The following is a 24,458-nucleotide window of genomic DNA, read 5'->3' on the forward strand; positions in this document are numbered from 1 at the left end:
TCTGCTCCTTCAATGAGGGGTCCTTCTTCCAAAACAAAAGGCCCTGACTTTGAATACAAGGATTTTTATTCATAAATGGTTAACCATTGGGTACAAATGCAATCACCATTGTGCATATAAATGGATTTAATTATTTACAATAGTGGTCTTTACATTGTTTTCTTAATGTGAGAGTATGATACAAGTGGGATGTAGAGCAAGCTTTAAAAACAATGGGGGAAGCAAATAAAAAAGAAAAATTTCATTCAGTTAATGAAGGTGATATTTTTATTATTTTCTTTTCTCTTTTAATTCTCTTAGTGTTGTTTAAGGAATATAAAAGCTGAAGGGGGAGAATTACTGGCTGCAATCAAGCCTTGATCTCTTTCTGAGAAACATTATTTGAGCATAAAAGTAATGATTTTCTTTTAAACATGGGCTTTTCAAAGATTTTCTCTAGACTTTAGTGTGATTTTATTACATCTAAGGGCCATGCTTCCCCTTTGCCCCAAGAGAAACAAATTTCCCATTTTATGAAGTCAGTGGGGAGCCAGACTCAATTTATAAAGATTAACTTCACAGAAAACTTTTCCTCAGACGAAGTCCTGCTACTTGAGGAAGTTATTCTCTGGTAATCAAAAGCTTGCTTACAGAAACAAATTAACCCTTTAGCCTTAAGACACTAGGAAAAGCTGAGAAAATGATGGCATGTGCACTCTCTAAAGAAACAAGACCTGGGAGCAGATGGAACGTACTTTTGACAGTTGAGGAGTATGCTCCGCAAAGCCAATATGAAATGTAATTCTATAGTAGGGACATACCTTTACATCCACAGTCTACCAGATCCCTTATGCTTTGTACAGATTTAACTATATTAACATAGCATCACACCTATATATTCCAATAATATGCATTTCATACATTCATAGTCTATGCTCTAAAACCTTTCATTAGCCTGAGTGTGATGGGATATGCATGTACTTTCAGCAGTTAGTAAACAGAGCCAGGAGATTCGGGAGTTCGAGGTCATCCTGGACTACAAGGTAAATTTGAATCCACACTACTCTACATGAGACCATTTTTATTTAATATAGTGTGATTGTGATTATAAAGTTTAAATGATACTCCAAGATGAATAGGAAATGTAGGTTAACAGATCGATTCTTTTAAGAAAAACATCCCCATTCTATGTGTTGAAAAGAGGTGATGCGACTAAAGGAAAGATACATTATTTCTCCATTGTCTAATGAATTTTGTTTAGCCTCTCCTACTTTCTAATTGATTGTTATGATGTTTTCTTCAACAGAACTACAGGAAATGTTAAATACTTATCAGCTAATGCCAACAGAATTCTGAATTAATAAGCTAATCATGGAAACAAATCATTTCACCCTATTCTGGGGCTACCATCTTTCTGAAATCTTTGGAGAATTCTTTTTATATTTCTCCTTGAATAAAGAAAACAAAAAGGAACAAAGTAGAAGGTCATCTTTTGTAATTCTTGGAAGTAATTTTCCTGTCATGAATTCATTTTAAAACAAATTATAAGACTTAATTTTAGGCATAATCAATTCTAAAATTCTCTCTCTCTCTCTCTCTCTCTCTCTCTCTCTCTCTCTCTCTCGCTCACTTTATGTGTATATGTTGTAATATGTGGCCACAGCCATGTGGTTGTATATGAGTGCAGATGCATACATGTACTATGGAAGGCAGAAGTTGACACTGAGTGACTTCCTCAATTAATTTCTGCCTTTTTTTCTCCTTTTGAGAGAAACTCTCTCACTAAACCTGGAGCTGCTCAGATGAACACCAGAACTATCTGTCTGGCTTCACCCCATCAGCTTAGGGATTATAAGAAGAATGGACCACTGTATTCAAGCTTTTTACCTGAGTTCTAGGAAACAAACACGCATCCTCCTGCTAGCAAGGTGAGTACTTTTACCTACAGAGTTATCTCCCCAGCCTCATTTTGCTCATAATCTTCGTACAATCTTTCATAAAGAACATTGTCTGATCAGTAGAAGCAAATTGTAGCCTTGCTTAATACAATTAAGGGCACCATAAATAGACCACAGAAATGGCTACTCCACTACTAGGAGGAAGATGTTTGTTGTGGATGAGAAAGAACAGCCAGGGGCATCTGAAAGAGTCAGGAACAGAGAAAAGAAAAGCAAACTGAACATGGTCAGCATTATCTGCTAGGGAAGCTAGAGCAGTAGAACAGTAGAGGATAGTGAGAATCCCCAGGGCAGGGGGGAAACCTTGTAGTTATAAAGAGAGTGAGATGGGAACTATAATTTGGAACAGCCTGGGATCTAGTATAGTAGAGGAGTGGTAGGGGCTGTCTAAGCTTTAAGATGTATAGTAAGTACACATAAATAGAGACCAGAGGTGGCTGGATGTTAGCTTTTGATTTTGGTACCATAAGTACTTGTCAAAGAGGGGTTAGATTCCTCTTCAGTAAGAGGAAGGAGACATAGAGAAGTGGCTCTTCCTGGCAGACAGAAACACTTTTCATAGATTTCTGAGGAATGTTGAAAGGATCAGCTGGCAATCCTATAGTCCAATGTGAGTTCAGCCAACATTCTCACTTTGGACTAAATCAGTGTGCCTGTCCCTTTGGGGTACTTGAAGTTTTCTTTCAGACCTAACAGTTGAGATGTTCATTGAATGTACCATTAGATCAGTCTATTGTCATAAATATGGTACGTGAAAATTTCAAGTTATAAGACATCTTGTTGGCCATTGTCTGACATGACTCCTGTCCTTTTAAGTCTTTGAAGTCAGTCTATCCTGTGCATAGATTTACTTCTATCATTCCAGGAGTGAAACAACCAGGGGGAAATAATGCAGCCTGAGGAGGTGCAGAAAGCCGGTTTATGACTTTGTTTATTCTGCAGAAATTTTACTGCTGCTCAAACTGACTGCTTCTTTAGTGCCTTAAATCAAGCAACATAATCTGTGGACTCAAGATCAGAACAATAAACTTTGCTGAATTTACAGGCACAGGAGAACAGCATTCAATAGGGCCTTTTATTATAACCCTATCCTGACAATGTTTTTCCGACTTTCATTGCTTTGGGAACTCACAGGAGAGATGCCAAAGCAGTATGTTGTTTTTGAGTGCGGACCCCACCCCCACAGTTAATCACACCAAAGATTGCAGAAAACAACTCAACTGAGGGAGGAGAGGTCTCCATAGGAAGGCCTCAATAGTAGCCACAGGAAATGGTTCCCCTTCATGTTAGCTGACAACTGACAACGTGTTGGAAGAAAGGGAAATGTGGAGCCATTTAAACCCAACATTTCTCTTTCTTACAGACCTTGCATACAGGGAATTCTGAGGCGTCACTGAAGCGTTGATGAATCACATCAGGCAAAGAAGCAGAGTAAGTTTCCAGGTTCCATGTGTTTTATGAAGAAAAAACAGACAACTCCTTTCCTGTAACTAAGGCTCAGTCATGCTCTTGCTATATCGATAGTATGTGATATGTATTATAGGACACAATAGAAACAAAACTGAGAATTGTGTCAAAGAAAAATCAGTGCAAATAATTTTCTTGTCACTGGTATTAGGTCCCTGGCTTTGATATGGTGAGGTATGAGTGATCTCTGTTAAGGATTCTGAAACATGTATAAATCTGGGCAATTTTTGCTGGCTCACTTGGCCCATGGTTTTAGTAGCTTGCCCCAAACAATAATGATGGTAATAATGAGGCTCACATATTCCCCGGAAGTCTAATAATGTGAGCAGGACTTTCAAACCCAACATCCTAGCTGTATCTTCTTTCACTTAAATGATCACTGGGAAGGGATCCATTTCCCCTGGCTTGTTTAGAGGTTGGGATATTGAGTTATGAATTACAATATGTCAGTGGGGCAGAGTACCTTGAGGTTCCACGCCGAGGTGCCTCCTGAGAAATCACACCATGGGACAGACATGGTATAAAGTAGATTTACTTGGGGGAATGGGAGGAAGTGAGGGTCTGGGGAAAAGGTATGGGCAGACAGGAGCAGAACTACGAGGTTAGAGAGTTGGGATGTAGAAGGACAAAAAGGCCAAAGAGAGGAAGATTAGCTAGGAATGCATGGGGGGGAGGGAGAGAGAGAGAGAGAGAGAGAGAGAGAGAGAGAGAGAGAGAGAGAGAGAGCAGAGAGAGGGACAGAAAGACAGAGAGACAGAGAGAGAGACAGAAAGACAGAGAGACAGACAGAGAGAGAGAGACAGAAAGACAGAGAGAGAGAGAGAGAGAGAGAGAGAGAGAGAGAGAGAGAGAGAAGGACAGAGACATCGAAAGAGTGAGGCGGGATAGAAATATGATGGTGAGCAGCCCATTTATATACAGTGCACACCGGGCAGCAAGTAATGGTGATACATGATGACATAAGGCATTGCTAGGTCCCTGGGAAGAGCCTAGCATAATCACCTGTGAACCAACATATCATGTGATTACTTTGTCCTCTCTTTTATAATTATGTGTTCCAAAGGATGCTAAGGTTTATGGTTAGGGGAGTCAGGCAAAAAGTTGCTGTGAATTTTCCAACCTCTTAGGAACAAAGTTAAGGTTCCAGAAAGGACTACATTAGTAAATCTGCCTAGGAATTTGACAACCGGGGTCCTGTGAGGGAAGGTTTGTCCTCCATGACTTGTTTTAACTTCATTAATCAACTTTTTGTAGTTTACATTATCAAGGTCCTATTCATGTTTTCAGCTAAGCTGCTTGCATGTTCTGATTTGTTTATCTGTTTGCTTGTTGACTAAATATCACTAATTCCTGGGTCATCAGGTCTTCCCTCCCATCTAGGGACTGTTAATCTTTGTACCAAGCTTTAAGACTCACCCTTTCCCAAGGTAATCTCCCAGATCAGGAACAGTTTATAGTTCACTTCCTATATCCACACTTTGAACATAAGATAGATACGTATTTTCCTTTCTTTTCTGGTTGATTGTAATGGTTGCACTACCAGTATTCTTCTGAATAGGAATAGTAAGATTAGATGCACTTTGCTTTTCCTGATTTAGAGGGGAAACATTTAGTCATGGTAACTAACAATAATCAGACTAGAGGGTCTTATTTTAGCCATTTGTCAATAAGTTCAAGAAGCTGACCTTTACTCCAGATTTTTTTTGACTCTGTCATGAATGCTTACAGAATTCTGTCTAATACTCTTTCTGATTCTACTGATAAGATCAAAATGTCTTTTCTGTGTTCTGATAGTGTAAATTCACTGACTGACTTTAGAATATCAAAGTATCTTGTATTCGTGAAGTAAAACATACCTATAATGCTTTTATAAACTGCTGCAGTGTAGTTTCTAGAATTTTGTTAATAATCATTTTTAATTATATGTTTATGTGTGTGCTCATGTCTACAGGTATGTGTGGGTACATTGTATGAATCTGCATGGCACAGAGACAGGGGATAATTTTGGGTGCACTGGTATCATTTACCTTGGATTTTGAGACAGTGTCTTTCTCACTGATCCAGACCTTGCCAAGTACTCTGGGACATTTGGCCAGTGAGCCCCAGGGATCTACCTGTCTCCCCATGACTGAGATTACAAGAATGAACCACTATCCTCAAGCTTTGTAAACATTGTCTTAGAGTTTCTATTGCTGTGAAGAGACACCACGACCAAGACAACTGTTATAAAGGACAACATTTAATTGATGCTATCATACAGGTTCAGAGGTTCAGTCTGTTATCATTAATACAGAAAGCATGGCAGCATCCAGGCTGGCATAACACTGGAAGAGCTGAGAGTTCTATATCTTGTTCCAAAGGGAACTAGGAGAAGCCTGACTCTTCCGTACAGCTAGAAGAGGATCTCAAACCCTATCCCCACAGTGACAAAGTTTCTCCAACAAGGCCACACCAACTCCAGCCAGGCCATACCTTCTAATTGTGTCACTTCCTGGGCCAGACATATTCAATCCTTTGCAGATGGATTATGGGAATCAAACTCAGTTCCTCATGCTTGCAAAGTAAACACTTTATCAACTGAGGTATCTCCCCAGGGTCATTTCAATCATAATTCTTACATTATTTTCCATGACGGATATTGATTGTCCTGTAGGATATTGATTCTTCTGCTATATTTATTATCTTACCTAGTTTGCTATTATGATCTGCTGATCTAACATAATGGGGTACAAAGTATTGACTTGTTTTCTGGAAAAAGATTAGATAGAGCACATAGAATTCCTTCTGATCACTTGGTAAAATTTTCTAGTAAAAGCAATGTAGGCTGGAGATTTGGGTCCGGGGTTAAATTATGAAATTTATTTCCATACTACTTTTGGATGTAATCAGATGATTGATTTTACGTTGGATGAGTTTTTGTAGTTTCATCTTTCCGAGGAATTGGGTCATTTTGTTAAGGCTGTTAAATGGACGTATTTAGCAATGCTCATAGAAACATTATATCCTTACATCTGTAGGCTCTATCTTGTTATTCCATATTTGGTATTAGCATTTTGTATCTTTTTCTCAGCACTGTGAGAACTTCATCAATTTTATTGATCTTAAAAGAAAACAGGTCTTTGTTTCATTGATTCCTTTTTTTCCAATTTCAGTTTTTTTTAATTGTACTTAATCTTCATTATTTCCTTCCTTCTGATTGGTGTGTGTTTGCTTTGTTCTCTTATGGTTTAATTAGGTGGGACATAGATCATTAAATTTATATGGGGATTTTCATTCATAATTTTTAAATATAAGCATTTATTGTTCTTCATGTATCTCCTAGTCTCATTTAAGATTGGTTTGAGTCCCAGAACTAACACTGTGATTCACAACCTCCTATGACTCCAATTCCAGGGGATCTGACACCCTCTTATGACTTCTGAGGGCTCACGCATGTGTGTTGTGCACACACATATACATATAGACACACACTTGCCCACAGAATTAAATTAACCAAAGTATTAACAAAAACAGGTGCTACATATTCGTGCATGATTAACCCCTTTTCATTGTATAATGCCTCTTCTTTATTAGTTCTGTAAATTGCATGTCCTATCGGTACAGTATTTTTGATCAAATTGTGTGTCACTGTTGGGCAAGCCTCTCAAAGGAGAACTTGTTCCTGCTCCTGGAAGGTGAAACAGTTATAACAATTATGTGGAATTCTGAAACCGAACTTCATCCCTTGTCCTATATCCATTTGTTTATATTCCCACTATTGTGTCCACATAAAATACCCACATAAATATTCATTGGATATTCTAGCTTGTAGTAAAGCAGTCCTTCCACATTTTATGAGTATTTTCCTATACTGATCTAAGCGAGAGCACTAGACACCTTGGATGGCTCTTGTATCCCTTTCATGTCCCCTCATCATTCAGAATTTCTTGTTGTTAGTATGGTGGGTTTGCCATCTTCGGTTTGCTTTTAGTTTTCTGTTCTGGGTATCCTTGTTCGTTCAGTTTTCCCATTTTACTTCTATGCTGACTGATTAGTCAACATTTTACTTTTAAGAATTCCATTTTAACTTTACTGCTTCCAATCCAGGTCTGTCACCTTCATAGCAATTGCTTCTGGGTATTACATTAAATATTTATTGAAAACTACCAAAGTTAGCATCTTACCAACTCATACAAACTTCATGATTCCTACCTGTCTATTATATAACATAATTGTCCCTAAATTCCCCATCAGTGCTTTGAGAAAGTGAAACCACTTTAACTTAAATGCCAAGAGTCATTTGAACTCTTAAGAAGCACCCAACACTCTTGTCATTGCTCATGTGTTTGCCTTTATTATTCTTTGTCGTTGGCACATAATATTCTTCTAGCTACCCATTAGAGGTTTGTTGGTAGCAAAACTTCTGCATTTTCTCCACTGAGCAAGTCTCAAGATCACTTTCATTCTTAAAAGAACTTTTCACCAAGGAAAGGGTTTTAAATTGATGCTATTTTGCTTCAAGCACTTGAAAATTGTTCTAGTCCATCATTTGGCTTCCACCGTTTCTCAAGGGAAAAATCTGTATTAATCACATAAGATAAGTTGAAAATTAGAGCATGGAATTCTAGAATGTCCTGATACTAAATTCCAAGAGCCAAATGCATTAGAGAACTATTTTGGGGCTGGGGAGATGACTCAAGAGCTAAACTGCTAGTTGTCTAAGCATGAGGGTCTGTGCTTGGGTTCCCAGCATTCATGTGAAAAACCCAATAAAAGGGGCAGGTACCTGTAATCCTAGCACTGTTAACTGGAGACGGGAAGATGCTGGGATTTGACAAACCAGCAATCCTAACCAAATTGGTAAGCATGAGATTTGCATTAAAAACTAAGGGGGAAAAACAAAACTAATATCAACTTCTGACCTTCACAGTGAATACAAACACACACACACACACACACACACACACACACACACACAGAGAGAGAGAGAGAGAGACAAACACACACACACACACACACACACACACTATTCATAGGTGAAAATGGTGCTCTGTACCTATAACTCCATCACTCAGAAGACCTGAGGCAGAAGAATTACCACCCAGTTTAGTCCACATGAAAAGATCTTATAGTTTTAAAAGTAAAATTTTTCTATCTCCATCTGTGCCCTGGTGCTAAGGCGGTCTATCCTACAGCCCTTTGCACCCAAATCCTGCCCAAAGAGAGCTGGTCTCACTCTTAAGCCCACAGATGAAACCCCATTTTTGCTTCAATAGCTGTCCAAAGAGGGACCCGCCAGGAGCACAAAGGGCACAGGAACCACACAGAAGCCTGGAACAGAACCCTTCCTGTCTCTAACTGTGCCCAGAACTAAGACTGTCCCACAGTCCAACATACCCAAATCCTGCCTAGAAAGAGCAGGACTCCCAGAAGAACCTGCCAGGAGCACACAGGGTATAAGAACTGTAGAGCAACCTGGGACCAGATCCTTCAAGCCTACATTTGCACCCAGAGCTAAGGCTGACCCACAGCCCTAAGTACCCAAATCCCTTGTGGACAGAGCTGGTTTATCAGGAGTGTTCTCATTCCTAAGATCACAGGCTCATAGGCCCACAGGAGAGCCAAGCTCCAGTCAGAGAGAGCAAGACCAACTAATATCACAGAAAACCAGATGGTGAAAGGCAAGTACAAGAATCTAAGAAACAGAAACCAAGGCCACTTGGAATCATCAGAACACAGTTCTCCCACCACAGCAAGTCCTGGATACTTCAACACACTGGACAAGCAAGACATGTTTTTAAAATTGTATTTCACGATGATGAAAGAGGACTTTAAGGAGGACATAAATAACTCCCTTAAAGAAATACAAGAGGATACAGGTAAACAAGTAGAAACCTATAACGATAAAATGCAAAAACCCCTTAAAGAGTTACTGGAAAACACAACCGAACAAGTAAAGGAATTGATCCAGGATCTAAAAATGGAAATAGAAACAATAAAGAAATCACAAAGAGAGACAATCCTAGAGATAGAAAACCAAGAAAAGAGACCAGTAGTCATAAATGCAAGCATCACCAATAGAAAACAAAAGAAAGAAGAGAGATTCTGAGGTGCAGAAGATACCATAGAAAACAATGACACAATAGTCAAAGAACATGCAAAATGCAAAAAACTCCTAACCCAAGATATTCAGGAAATCTAGGACACAATAAGAAGACCAAACCTAAGGTTAACAGATAAAGAAGAAAGCAAAGATTCACAATTTAAAGGGCCAGGAAATATCTTCAACAAAATTATAGAAGAAAACATCCCTAACCTAAAGAAAGAGATGCCCATGAACATACAAGAAGCCTACAGAACTCCAAATAGAAAGAAAAAAATTCCTCCAATCATAGAATTTTCAAAACACCAAATACACAAAACAACGAATATTAAAAGCAGTGAAGGGGAAAATGTCAAGTAACATATAAAAGCAGACATTTCAGACTTCTCAATAGAGACAATAAAAGCTAGAAGATCCTGGGCAGATGTCATAAAGACCCTAAAAGAACACAAAAGCCAGCCCAGGCTCCTATATCTAGCAAAACTCTCAATTACCATAGATGGAGAAACAAAGATATTCTATGAGAAAACCAAATTTACAAAATATCTTTCCATGAATCCAGCCCTACAAAGGATAATAGAAAACTCCAACATGAGAAGAGAAACTATACCTAGAAAACGCAAGAAAATTATCTTCTTTCAACAAACACAAAAGAAGATAGCCACACAAATATAATTCTACTTCTAACAACAAAAATAACAGGAAACAACAATCATTATTCCTTAATAGCTCTTAACATCAACGGACTCAATTCCCCGTTGAAAAGATATAGACTAACAGACTGGGTATGTGAAAAGGACCCAGACTTTTGCTGCATACAGGAAACGCAACTCGGTGACAAACACATACACTATCTCGGAGTAAACGGCTGGAAAAATTTTTTTCAAGCAAATGGTCCAAGAAAAAAGCTGGAGTAGTCATTCTAATATCTAATAAAATCAACACTCAACCAAAACTCATCCAAAAAAAGATGAAGGATGCTTCATACTCGTCAAAGGAAAAATTTACGGACATGAACCCTCAAATGTGAATATCTATGCTCCAAATCCAAGGGCACACACATTCATAAAAGAAGCTTTACTAAAGCTCAAAACACACATTGCACCTCACACAATAACGATGGGAGACGTCAACACCCCACTCTCATAAATGGACAGATCATGAAAACAGAAACTAAACTGAGACATAGAGAAACTAACAGACGTTATGAACCAAATGGATTTAAGAGATATCTGTAGAACATTTCATCCTAAAACAAAAGAATATACCTTTAAAAAGCACAAAAATATACAAAAGGAATATACCTTCTTCTAAACACCTCATGGTACCTTCTCCAAAATTGACCATATAATTGCTCATAAAACAGGACTCAACAGATGCAAGAAGATTGAGATAATCCCATGCATCCTATCAGGTCACAATGGACTAAGGCTGGTCTTTAATAACAACAAAAAGAACACAAAGCTCACATACATATGAAAACTGAACAATGCTCTACCCAATGATAACTTGGTCAAGGAAAAAAGAAGGAAAGAAATTAAAGACTTTTTAGAATTTAATGAAAATAAAGGCACAACATACCCAAATTAATGGTGCACAAAGAAAGCGGTGCTAAGAGGGAACTCTGAGCTTTGAGTGCCTCTAAAAAGAAAATGAAGAGAGAATACATTAACAGCTTGAAAGCACTCCTTAAAGTGCTAGAACAAAAAGAAGCACATACACCCAAGAGGAGTAGACAGCAGGAAATAATCAAACTCAGAGCTGAAATTAACCAAGCAGAAACAAAAAGAATAATACAAAGAGTCAAAAAACCAAGAACTGGAGTTTTGTGAAAATCAACAAGATAGATAAACCTTTAGCCAGACTAAACAGAGGGTACTTAAATATTATCCAAATTTAAAATATCAAAAATAAAAAGGGAGACATAAAAACAGAAACTGAAGAAATTCACAATATTATCTGATCCTACTACAAAAGCCCGTTTTCAACAAAACTGGAAAATCTGGAGGAAATGGACAATTTTCTAGACAGATACCAGGTACCAAAGTTGTATCAGGATCAGATAAACCATCTAGTCCCTTATCTTCTAAAGGAATAGAAACATTCATTAAAAGTCTCCCAGCCAAAAAAGAAGCCCAGGACCAGATGGGTTTAATGAAGAACTCTATCAGACCTTTAAAGAAGACCTAATACCAATACTCTTCAAACTATTCAACAAAATAGAAACAGAAGAAACACTAACCAATTCATTCTTTGAAGCTACAATTACATTCATACCAAAACCACACAAAACGCTACAAAGAAAGATAACTTCAGTCCAATTTTCCTTGTGAATATTAATAGAAAAATACTCAGTAACATTCTTGCAAGCCGAATCCAAGAACACATCAAAAACAACCATATGACATGATTAAGTAGGCTTCATCCCAGGGATGTAGGAATGGTTCAATATACAAAAATCCATCAACATAATCCACTACATAAATAAACTCAAGGAAAAAAATCACATGATCATCTCATTAGATGCTGAGAAAGCATTTGGCAAAATTCAACACCCTTTCATGATAAAATCTTGGAAAGATCAGGAATTCAAGACCCATACCTAAACTTAGAAAAGGCAATATACAACATACCAGTAGCTAATATCAAACTATAGGAAAGAATTTCAAGCAACCCCACTAAAATCAGGAACTACACAAGGCTGCCCACTCTCTTCCGACCTATTCAATATCGTACTTGAAGTCATAGGCAGAGCAATTTGACAAAAAATAAAATAAAATAAAATAAAGGAATACAAATTGGAAAGAAGTCAAAATGTCACTATTTGCAGATAGTAAAGTAGTATACTTAAGTGATCCCAAAAATTCCACTAGAGAGCACCTAAACCTGATAAACAACTTCAGCAAAGTGTCTTGATATAAAATTAACTCGAGCAAATCAGGAGCCTTCCTCTACTCAAAGAATAAATAGGCTGAGAAAGAAATTAGGGAAATGGCAACACCTTTCACAATAGTCAAAAATAATATAAAATACCTTGGGGTGACTCTAACTAAGCATGTAAAAGATCTGAATAACAAGAATTTCAAGTTTCTGAAGAAAGAAATTGAAGAGGATGTCAGAAGATGAAAAGATCTCCCATCTTAATGAATTGGCAGGATTAATATAGTAAAAAGGGTCATCTTACTGAAAGCAATCTACAGATTCAATACAATCCCCTTCAAAATTTCAACTCAATTTTTCATAGACTTAGGAAGAGCAATTTGCAAATTCATTTGGAATAACAATAAACCTAAAATATCAAAACCATTCTCAATATAAAAGAACTTCTGGGAGAATCACTTTCCCTGACCTCAAGGTGTATTACAGAGCAATTGTGATAAAAACTGCATGGTATTGGTACAGAGACAGGCAGGTAGATCAAAGGAATAGAATTGTAGACCTAGAAATGAACCCACACACCTATGGTCACTTGATCTTTGATAAAGGAGCTAAAACCATGCAGTGGATAAAAGACAGCATTTTCAACAAACTGTGCTGTTTCAACTGGAGGTCAGCATGGAGAAGAATGTAAATTGACCCATTCTCATTTCCTTGTACAAAGCTCAAATCCAAGTGATTCAAGGACATCCACATAAAACCAGATACACTGAAACTAAAAGAAGATAAAGTGTGTAAGAGACTTGAACACATAGGCATAGGGAAAATTTTCCTGAACAGAACACCAGTGGCTTATGCTCAAAGATGAAGAATCAAAAATGAAACCTCATAAAATTGAAAAGCTTCTTAAGGCAAAGAACACTGTTATAGGACAAAACAGCAACTAATAGACTTGGAAAAGATCTTTACCAATTCTTCATCTGATAGAGGGCTAGTAATAAATATTTACAAAGAAATCAAAAGTTAGACTCCAGAAAAACAAATAATCCTATTAAAAAATGGGGTACATAGCTAAACAATGAATTGTCAACTGAAGAATATCAAATTGCTGAGAAGTACCTAAAGCAATAGTTAGCATCCTTGGTTATCAGGGAAATGCAAATCAAAGAAGAAGAACACTCCTCTATTGTTGGTGGGATTGCAAGCTGGCACAACCACTCTGGAAATCAGTCTGGGAGGTCCTCAGAAAAGTGGACAGAATACTACCTGAAGTACACCCGAAAGATGCTCCAACATATAACAAGGACACATGCTCCACTATGTTCATAGCAGCCTTATTTATAATAGCCAGGAGCTGGAAACAACCCAGATGTCCCTCAACAGAAGAATGGATATAGAAAATGTGGTACATTTACACAATGGAGTACTTCTCAGCTATTAAAAACAATGGCTTCATGAAATTCTTTGGCAAATGGATGGAACTAGAAAATATTATCCTGAGTGAGGTAACCCAGTCACAAAAGAACACATATGTTATATACTCACTGCTAAGTGGCTGTTAGCCCAAAAGCTTGGAATACCCAAGATACAATTCAAAGACCATATGAAGCTCAACAAAAAGGAAAACCAAAATGTCCTTCATATAAGTGCTTCCTATAACGTTAACAAAATATTTATGGGAGGAAATACAAGGACAAATAGTGGAACCGAGACTGAAGGAAAGATCATCCAGAGACTTCCCCACCTGGGGATCCATCCCATATGCAGCCACAAAACCCAGTCACTATTGCTGATGCTAAGAAGTACTTTCTAACAGGAGCCTGATATGGTTGTCTCCTGAGAGGCTGTGCCGGAGCCTTACTGATACAGATGAGGATGCTTGCAGCTAACTATCAGTCTGAGTCAGGGACCACAATGAAGGAGTTAGAACTGAAGGAGCTGAAGTGGTTTGCAACCCCATAGGAAGAACAATAATATCAACCAACCAGATCCCCAGAACTCCCAAGGACTAAACCATGAACCAATGAGTACACATGGAGGGATGCATGGCTCCAGCTGCATATGTAGCAGAGGATGGCATTGTCTGGTATCAATAGGAAGAGAAGCCCTTGGTCCTGTGAAAGCTCATTTCCCCAGTGTAGCAGAAATCCATGCTGTTGAATTGGGAGTGGGTTGGTGAGGGTGGGAGCATCCTCATAGAAGCAGAGGGACGGGGTATGGGAGAGGGGGAAGCCAGAAAAAGGGTTAGCATTTGAAATGTAAATACATAAAATATCCAATAAAATAATAAAAACCAAAAATTAAATACATAAATTTCTCTTTTTTAAGTGAGAGATTTAGCAACCTATTATGTCCTATGAGAAGGGAAAGGAAATTAAAGGTAGCAGAAGAGCTCAGGTGTCCCCTGAGGCTGCCAAAGTTTCTTTCTGCTCAGAGATGAAGACAGAACTGACTTAAAGCACTTAAATATCAAGAGCTTCCCCCCAGTGCCACATGCCTGGAATCCCAAGTACTTGGGAGTCTGAGACAGGAGAACTGGATGTCCAGGACACATGTGAGCTACAGACTCAAGGGTAGCCTGGGAACCTTGGTGAGACTCTGAAAGAAATTTTAAAAGTTAAAGAAAGAATTGGAACATGGATCAATATTAGAGAACATGCCTAGTATATACAAGGCCCTAGTTTCAATCTTCAGAATTTACGGAGAACATTTTTCCCTACATCCCCTTCTGCCAAGAGATATCTGGACAGCAAGAGGTCTGAAGATGCAGATATAGATCATTGATGATGCAGGGCCTCAGTCTCCTAGGAAGTTAGAGCACATCCAGAAGCTAAAGGGAACCTTTTATGAGGGGAAGCACACAGTGCAGAACTGAGAATTCACACTCTATGACCATACAGTCCACCAATAATACCTTCCCAGACTGGGGGTCATCACAGGGTTATAGGGTATCCTTTTAAGGCGGTGGAGGAAATCTCTGCCAACCACAAGATTGGCATCTCTCCTACTTCAGAACAAAGTCAGATGTACACCTACTGGTCCTTAGAGGCATCCTCCATCACCATAGCTTTAATTTCCCCACTGTCATATAGACACCTGAATAGATAAACCTTGGCTGTGAGGGGTGACCTGTAAGCCCCTGAGACTGAATCACTTCCTGTCCATTCACACAATCTTGGTGTTTTAATCTCAATATAAGTTTCTAACTTCCCTCCATATAGGTGGTACCAAGCATGCAAAGTGTGAGTGCTTGTCTCACACTTTGCCAAGCTCTGAATTTTAAATTTGGCTTTGATCAGCTCTCTGGCAATATATAAAGGTTCATTTTTTTATTTGTAAAATACAGATAAGTTTGCACTACTTTGTGTTTCTCATGATATCTTCCCATTGCATTTTCATATTTGGGTTTTTGCACTTTGTCCATTTTCACCAGAGTAATTGGTTGATCTATAGATCATCTAGCACGGCTCTACAAATAGATTCCACTCTATAATTTGCACATTTTTGTGGGTTTTTTTTTTGCTTGATGCACACAAATTTCATCGCATCAAATCAGATCAAGCAAATTATTTTCCTTACGGCTTCTGAGTTTTGCCAGGTCCTGTGAGAGTAACATCAAATGGGTCTGATGCGGCCTGTTATACTGAAGGGACCTTCAAGGCCACTGCTGATGCAGATTTCCGAGACCATAATTCATCTTGTTTGCTCTCAGTTTCTAGCTCTCCTTGAATTATTAATCCACCCACATTTCACTTTGTCTGGGACTGACACAATCAAGAACAGGGCATAACCCTTTCCCTTATTTCCCCTGAGCTTCTTCAGGGCTATGGTATATTTAGCATGACATTTTTTAAGGTACCATGGTAACAAAGATGGAGTCCTCACTGCCTAGTGTTCTGTCACTTTGATTTCTAAAGGATTCCTGGGTCACATCTACAGTGGGTATTTTTCAAGATGTAATTTTATTTTCTACCCAAACTTTGTAATCTCACCAGCTGTTGAGACTCCTTCCCATAGTTTCAACCCAGTTGTTAGACCTCCATTTTCTCTGTCTTTCTCATTGCTTCCTTCTGGCCCCTGTGATGTGTGCTCATCTCAGGCAATGCCTCGTCCAGGTTCTATTGCAGTCAGAGTTGGAATACCACATCTACAACTTCTACTATGTAATCTTATCTATATTCCATCTCCCGCTGAGCCTAGATTCAGTCTTTGAAACAAAATCCCATTGGCTTGACCACCACAGAGGCTGATTTTCTTACCATTTATTTTGGGACTACATGCCTACAACCTGTTAAGATGACTATTATTAGTTACTTCGGAAGCTCTATCTTTGGAAGTTCAGATCACCAACATCTTTACCAAAGCCGGAAGAATGGGGGTGGGGAGAGAGAGAGAGAGAGAGAGAGAGAGAGAGAGAGAGAGAGAGAGAGATAGATCTCAGAAGCTCAGGTGAGTCAGCAACATAGGACTAGTGAGAGGCTCTGTATCAAAAACTACAGAATAGAAGCAAATGAGGAAGACACCTGTGTCCAGTTCTGGCATCTATACATGCCCATGTGGTTGACTACACAGTCTGTCTGTCTGTCTGTCTCTCTCTCTCTCTCTTTCTCTCTCTCTCTCTCTCTCCCTCCCTCCCTACCTCCCTCCCTCGCTCGCTCCCTCCCTCTGTCTCTGTCTCTCTCGATATATATCTCGATTTCAAGTACAAGGACTAAGTACCAAAGCAGACCACAAGGATCTCAGGTAGACATTGTTAGAAGAGTTCTTTTGTGGAATTTGAATTTATAATTGTTTCTGAGAACAAAATATTTAAGAAATTTAGAGTCTAGTGTGGTATACTGCTGCTGAGAAATAGAGGTGCCCTTCTTTGACTGGAAATTGGGATGAGCAGAAATGACCCAAACCTTGATTAGTGGAATATCACTAGGCACTCAAGGTATGCAGAGAGATAAATGTGCTGGTTATTTTTGAGGTTTACATAGCACATTTCTGGTCTGTGCAGCATGCCTCCATTGCAATCCACATCCATACACCCTGGTCACAGAATGATGTACAGACTCCAGACCTCATGATATGTGTCAGGCCCAGCACCCACATGGCAGATCTCATAACTCTGTCTTTTGCACTAGTGTCCTGTAAACATGAGTTCTCACATCAGGCAATGCACATTTCTCGCCCTGCCTTTGGACGGTCCTACTTGGATATGCACACCATTTCTTTATTACCATGATTCTGTATTTTAAATCCTATTCAACCCCTCCTCTTTTCAATTAGAGAAAATAACACATGCACACATCATTTTTGTATGGGATCTTTGGAGATGTCTGACCCCTAGATCCCTGGATTAGGACATGAAAACCTGTCAAGTCCCTCTGGCCACTAATGTGGCCTTTACAAATGTTTTTTTTTTTTTTTTTTTGCTTTTAAATGGTTTGTCATTTGAGTCTAGGTAGACAAATGCTCTTTGTGCCCTGCCTCTGCAATTATCCACCACATGTCCTCCAGCCTGCTATTAAGGTAGTTGTTGTTTTGTTTCTTCCAATTGAAAAAAAGGGACACGAATAATACTTATTCTATAGAACTTTGCAAAAGGTTTTGTGAGAATGGAATGGGTAGAGGGCTCAGAATCACAAAACACGCATTACATTATATAAAATGCTCTCCTTTTACTTAGATTAAGAGAAGCCATCATGACAGCTTAAAAGTGCCTCTTTGAGACCTTCTTCATAAAAGGTTTAAAGTGACACCTCCACCAGCTTCCTAGAGCACAGAGCACAGCATGCTCTGTGACTGCAACTCCTCTCTTCTCTCTCTCTCTCTCTCTCTCTCTCTCTCTCTCTCTCTCTCTCTCTCTCTCTATCTCTCTCTCTCTCTCCCCGTGTATGTATGTATGTATATATGTGTGTGTGTGTGTGTGTGTGTGTGTCTTTCTTTGTCTCTCTGTCTCTGCTCTTTCCCATCTTTCCTCTCTTTCTTCCTCCCTTTCTTCTCCAGAAGAGCCATCTTTCCTTCCTCTCTCTTAGTCCACCTCTCTGCAACTCCATGCTTACCAAGGTTTACCACACTACATGGCATTCCCCAAGAAACATTAAAATAGCAGGTAGCTGTTTTATGATATATTCTTCCTGTGTTGATAAACTACATGGCAAAACACAATCCTTCCTCACTTTGTAGTCCAAAAGTGCATTCTCCATTCTACCTTCCTTGACCTATTCACATATTCTTCTTATGACAAGAATCTGATAACAGCCTAGGCTGAGGTCCAGCCTCAGCCTGAGAGAGGGTCCTGAGGAAAGGGCAAATGGGAGCAGGATAGAATAACTCGGAGTCAGTGATGGATACAAGCTGACAGATCTGTAATCTGCTTGAGATAGCTCTCTCTTGTAGACCAAAGTCTAGGCTTTTCTTTACTACAATTAAAGTAGCATAAGCTACTTCCTTAGGAATTGCCTAACAGTTTCACCATTTACCCAAGGTTCCCTTTTGATCATTCTACAAATCAGCTTTTTTTGACCTTAGCCCCTTGACTTGTAGAAATAGAAACTAAAATACAGAGCACATTCAAGAGAAATGAACCAGGCAGAATGTGTATGTATGTAGATAGATAGATAGATAGATAGATAGATAGATAGATAGATAGATAGATATAGATATAGATATAGATATAGATATATATTGATGATGATGATGATTTTAACACAAGTCCTGTGTGCTATGTGATTTGCTGTGCACAGCACTTTTGGTTGTCAAGCCTAGACATAGAGGCTATTTTTATGTGAGAAAGTTAGCTTTAAGTATAATACTTTTTATAAGTTTATTTTTGTTTTGTTTTTGGTTTTGTTTTGCTATTTAGTAAGCTCTTGCTTATGCTGATCCAAGTAGCATTGAAGCTCACTTTTAGAATGCTTAACTACCTCAATATATTCTTTTAATCTTTGAATGTTTTTATCTCAGCAACACCAAGACTTCATATTGGATAGTATTAAGAGATCCCAGAAAGTAGAAGCATCATTAAACCATCTTTTTTTTCTTGATTCCAGGCCACCCCTAATGTCTATTTGGGTTGCTCATACAGCTACCTCCTTTAAGGAGTAGAATATCTGGATTATATTTAGTTGTAATACTTTTGTGGAGGAGACGATTTACCACTAACATTATATAACCATCTATCTGAATCATGTTTTTTTTAACTATTCCTTTTCCTTTTGTGATCCAAATTTTCTCTTCTATTGACCAAATTATGTCTTATTTGTTAATCTTTTTTACTAAGCTGACTCATTGTGCAACTGCCTCTGTTCTTTCAAGTCTGTGAAACTCTCAGACAATTCATACTACATCCCTATTTGCATAGTTGAGAAATCCTGAAAAGAACAGTGTTTACACTAATTTATGTATTGTTGAACTCATGTTTTCAGAGTTCTTTCCAAAAGCCTTAAGGGCTGACTTGAAGGTAATAGTGTCACCATATTGCTGAAGATCACTATACTCATTCCTGCTTCCCTGAATCGTGCTATTTCTGGTAATCATGGAGTCATTAATCTTGGCAGGGAGAACATTCCCCATAAGGCGGAACATGAAATAAAGTATGTATATTATTATGTAAACAAAGTTTAATGCCTCCTGCAATCATCAGCACTCAAGGAGATCCATGTGTTGCTGGCTCTGTTCCAGGGGTGGGAACTGTGTCCAATCGTGCTATCCCTTCCACAACCATCCTGGACCTGGCAACACTGTAAAGAGTTCACCATTTGACCGAGATTTGGTTTGAGTTCTGACCTTACATTGATTCGCTGTGTGCCCTTAAAACCTCTAAGTCCTTGTAGCAGATACTGTAGCATAATATCTGTCTCCCAATAAAAGAGTAGCACCTGTAACCTTATTTGTGCTAAGTGGAAGTTTAATAAAGTAAAGCATTTCTAGGAGGTGCCATGCTCATCTGTAATCCTAGAACTCTAGTGGTAGGGGCAGAAGAGTGGAAAGTTCAAAACTGCCTTGGGCTAGAAAGGAAAAGGAAGAAGGATGGAGAAATGTTAGAGGAGAGGAGGATTTTCTAAACAGAGAAGAAAAGTAAGGATGAGAGGGGAGGACTAGAGGGAAGGGAGGAGAGACACTTCCAAAAAGACCTTGAAAGGTACCTTATACTACCCCACCAACTTTGGCCTGAAGTTTATTTTTATTTTTTGTCTTATTCTCTGAAATAATTAACTTACTCATTTATTCATTTAGATCTTAATGATGATGATTTTATAACAAAGTTACGGTCTCAGTCCTGGGAGACACAAGGTCAGAAGACAAGTTATGTTTCTATTTTCAGGATAGAAATGACATGACAACCCAGAACACAGACACTCCTTGTACTACTTGATTCCTGGATCCTTGGGTCAATAGTCAGATGCAGAGAGAATAGAGATTGCTCTGAGGATATATGAGTCTTTCTCTGTATGTAGGTGCTTTTGTCGTGGGAGCAGAGAACCCTCTGACTTTGCTTTCCCTCCATGCCACTTTAATTTCTGCAGAACCACGGGCCACAGCAGAGGTTGCCTGCACTTTTTGGTTCTCAGAGTCTCCACGTAAACAACATGGAGTGAGCAGTTAGCTGAGACAGTGACTGGAGAGACCATCTTGGGGTAGTAAAACCTGTCCCAAAGCCTAGGAAATTGCAAAGTAGCAAACCTTCCAGCAATGCTGTAGACCAAAAGGGTATTGTAAAGCAAAGGGGTATGCATCTTTTCGTAATTTTATTCTAAAAATTGAATAGGAGCCATGATAGCTGATTCATCAATTCACTTATTGAAAGGTACTATTCATTATAAGACTGCAGATCACAAAATGCGGAGGCTTGGTTAACATGCCAGCTTGCAAGGCAGATGTGAATCTGCCCCTCTCAGAGCAAAATAAAGGAACACAAATGAGAAAGATGGGTGAATTAAATGGAGCGAACCCATGAATTAATAATTAATAGTATATTGAGGAATTAATTAAATGAAGCAAGCCAAGTGGAACGCAGCAATAGTAATAACTGTATGGCAAAAAGTTCGAAGAAGGATGTGAGAGAGGCTGCGGAGTTGGCGCCTCTAACATTGCCACCTTAATTGGAAAATGGAAATATAAATTTGCTTTGCAATTAGAGACGAAAGGTCACAAACCACAGAAAAGATATCATGAAATGTCAACATAAATATCTTCTCCTTGTTAATATATTTCTGCTTTAAATTCTACAGTAATGGGCAACTCTAAGTATCTTTTTAGCTTTAAATTTTTAATTGGCTTAAAAAGTAACAGGTTTCCTTATGGTGTTTCCATATGGACTTTGCTTTAATAGACTCCTCCTTCCTCTTCCTTTTTCCCAATCTCCCCACCCTTCCCTCACCTTCACTAGCCCCTCCCACCAGCCCTGGGCCCCTCCCACCAGCCCCCGGTATCCCCTTTCACTGTAATATCACACGTGTCCTAGTCACCTCTTCACTGCTCTCCCTTAAAGCCTCTTCCTGACATGAACCCCTTTGTAATTCCCTGCCCTCTGCACTCTCTCGGTCCCCTGTCAACATGCACATAAATCAAAAAGGAAGCTACGTGTGAGAGACAACACATGGCACTTTGGACCACGAGTATCTCAGTAACCACAAAGTTTTTCAGTTCCAACAATCCTCTATCAATGTTTATGATTTCATCTTTCATGGTTAATTCCGCCATGCATATGTCCCACCACTCATCTTCCATTTATGTGTTTAGGAATATCTAGGTTGATTCTGTTTTCTGGCTATTAGAAAGAGCAGCCTGAACATGGATGGGCAAATATCTGTAGTAAATAAAGGGTCCTTTGAGAATATGCCCAGGAGTGGTTTGGCTGGGTCATTTGTTGTTCTACTTTATCTTTTTGAGAAATCTTCACATTGATTACCATAGTGGCTGTATCAGTTTACACTCCTACACACAGTGAATAAAGGTTCGTTCTTTTCCAACTGTGTATTAGAAAAGATGGAGGAATACCTAGAAAAAAGAAAAAAGTAAGCTTGAAAAATGTTGATCATAATTTTTAAAAAAATCTTTATACCTCAGTCTTAAAAAAACAGAAACAGGGGCATGCGTGGACCCTGCACCAGCTGTGGAGATGCTATGGGTCCGTCAGGTGTGCAGTGCAAGGGCCCGCTCAGAGCCAGGATTGAAAATCCAAGATAGAGAAAACTCCCTTCAGATTCTGGAGTCTCTCCTACACCTAATCACCCTCTGCTCCTCGGGGAAGCGCCTCCCATACTGCTATGGTGTCCTGGAGCTCCTGGACCTGTGCCCAAATGATACTCGCTGCGCCACCTGGTTTCAGGATCCTACAAGGTTTACTGGCACCTTGGATGCCTTTGTGAAGATTGTGAGGCCGAGGGCACCAGGACCCTGTGGAGCGGCCTCCCAGCTACCCTGATGATGACTCTATCAGCTACCGCCATCTATTTCATTGCTTATGACCAACTCAAGACCTATGTGGTCAATCCTTGACCTCTGACCTCTACGAACCCACGGTGGCTGGTGCCGTCACCCGAATGGGCACCGTGACAGTGGTCAGCCCCTGGGAGCTTGTGCGAACCAAGCTGCAGGCTCAGCATGTGTCATACCGCAAACTGGCTACCTGTGTTCAAACTGTAGCAGTTCAGAGTGACTGGCGCTTGCTGTGGCTGGGTTGGGCTTCCATAGCTCTTCAAGATGCACCCTTCGCAGCTCTCCACTGGTTCAACTACAAGCTGGTGAAGGGCCAGCTGAATGGGCCAAGACTGAAAGACCAGACACCCGTGGACATCAGTTTTGTGTCTAATGGCATCTCAGGAATGGGGGCTGCCACCCTTACCCTACCTTTTGATGTGATGAAGACACAGCGACAAATGTCACTGTGAGCGGTGGAGGCTATGAGAGTTGCCTCCACCTGGCTCCTGCTTCGGAGAATCCAGGCTGAATCTGGCACCAGGGGACTCTGCAGGTTTCCTCCCCAGGATCATCAAGGCTGCACCCTCCTGTGCCATCAGCAGCAGCACTTATGAGTTTGGCAAAAGCTTCTTCCAGAGGCTCAACCAAAAGCAGCCTCTGGGCCACTGAAAGTTGAGCAGCAACTGGCTCTTGCTCGGGTGGAAACAGGAAACTGAACCAAGAGCCTTCCCTCTCAGTCCAGTCACCCATGCTGTCCTCATTTGGATTCCTGCTGTTTCCAGGACTGCCACTCTCCACCTCCAAGTTCAAGACCAAATCTGACAATTGCCCTGCTTTGTATCCCTTATGTTTGTTATAGCTTGACCCGGAGGAGAGCTTGGGCCAGGCCAGCTTCCAAGCCTTCTGCTCCTTTTCTAAAGATGATGATCTTCTGTGCAAAAACAAAAGCGATTTTTATACATGAGTGTATATTTATATGTAAATATATAATTTATGCATGATATATATGTGTGTGTGCATATATAAAACATGTTCTTTAAAAAAGATCCACAATGAATTTTATAATAAGTTGGTATCCCAATATTATTGCCAAACAAATAAGAAATTAATAACAAAAAGTAAAACACAGTTTCCTCTAAAATACAGAGATAAAATCACAGCACACAAATGCTAGTGCATTTTCCCCGGCACAGGCTCAAAATGTAAGGCAGCCGGCAAAACAAAATTCTGACAGAACTGCATATAGTAGTTTTTGTCAGAATAACCCATAATTCAAATTGCTCTTATTATCAAGCATAAAAGGACAGTTCAGGAGTAATCAGGTTACCTGTTAGCAAGAAACTAGTAAAAAAAAATAACCCCAAGGAAAGCACTTGAACAGCCAATAAAGTGCAAATTTAAAATCAATACATTAGTCCATAAAAATAATAACAGTAATTCTATGATTTAAATTTTTGCAGCCTTCTATGCCACATATTTTCTGGTGTTATTGTTTGTTTGTTTGTTTTGTTTCTTTTTGGTTTTGCTTTTTTTATCATGGAAGGTTGTGGAATTTTGAGGGAGTTGGTCAGTCTTGTTCTCTTTTGTTTTTTTTTTTATTATTAACTCGAGTATTTCTTATATACATTTCGAGTGTTATTCCCTTTCCCGGTTTCCGGGCAAACATTCCCCTCCCCCCTCCC

General features: G+C 39.3%; 1 pseudogene; it reads left to right on the plus strand.

Moving 5' to 3' along the window:
* The first annotated feature begins 950 nt into the window (after positions 1-950).
* On the plus strand, positions 951-23,445 carry Slc25a39-ps3 (solute carrier family 25 member 39, pseudogene 3; annotated as a pseudogene).
* The last annotated feature ends 1,013 nt before the right edge of the window (positions 23,446-24,458 follow it).

Source organism: Rattus norvegicus, chromosome 16, assembly GCF_036323735.1.
Source record: "Rattus norvegicus strain BN/NHsdMcwi chromosome 16, GRCr8, whole genome shotgun sequence".
Classification (NCBI taxonomy): Eukaryota; Metazoa; Chordata; class Mammalia; order Rodentia; family Muridae; genus Rattus; species Rattus norvegicus.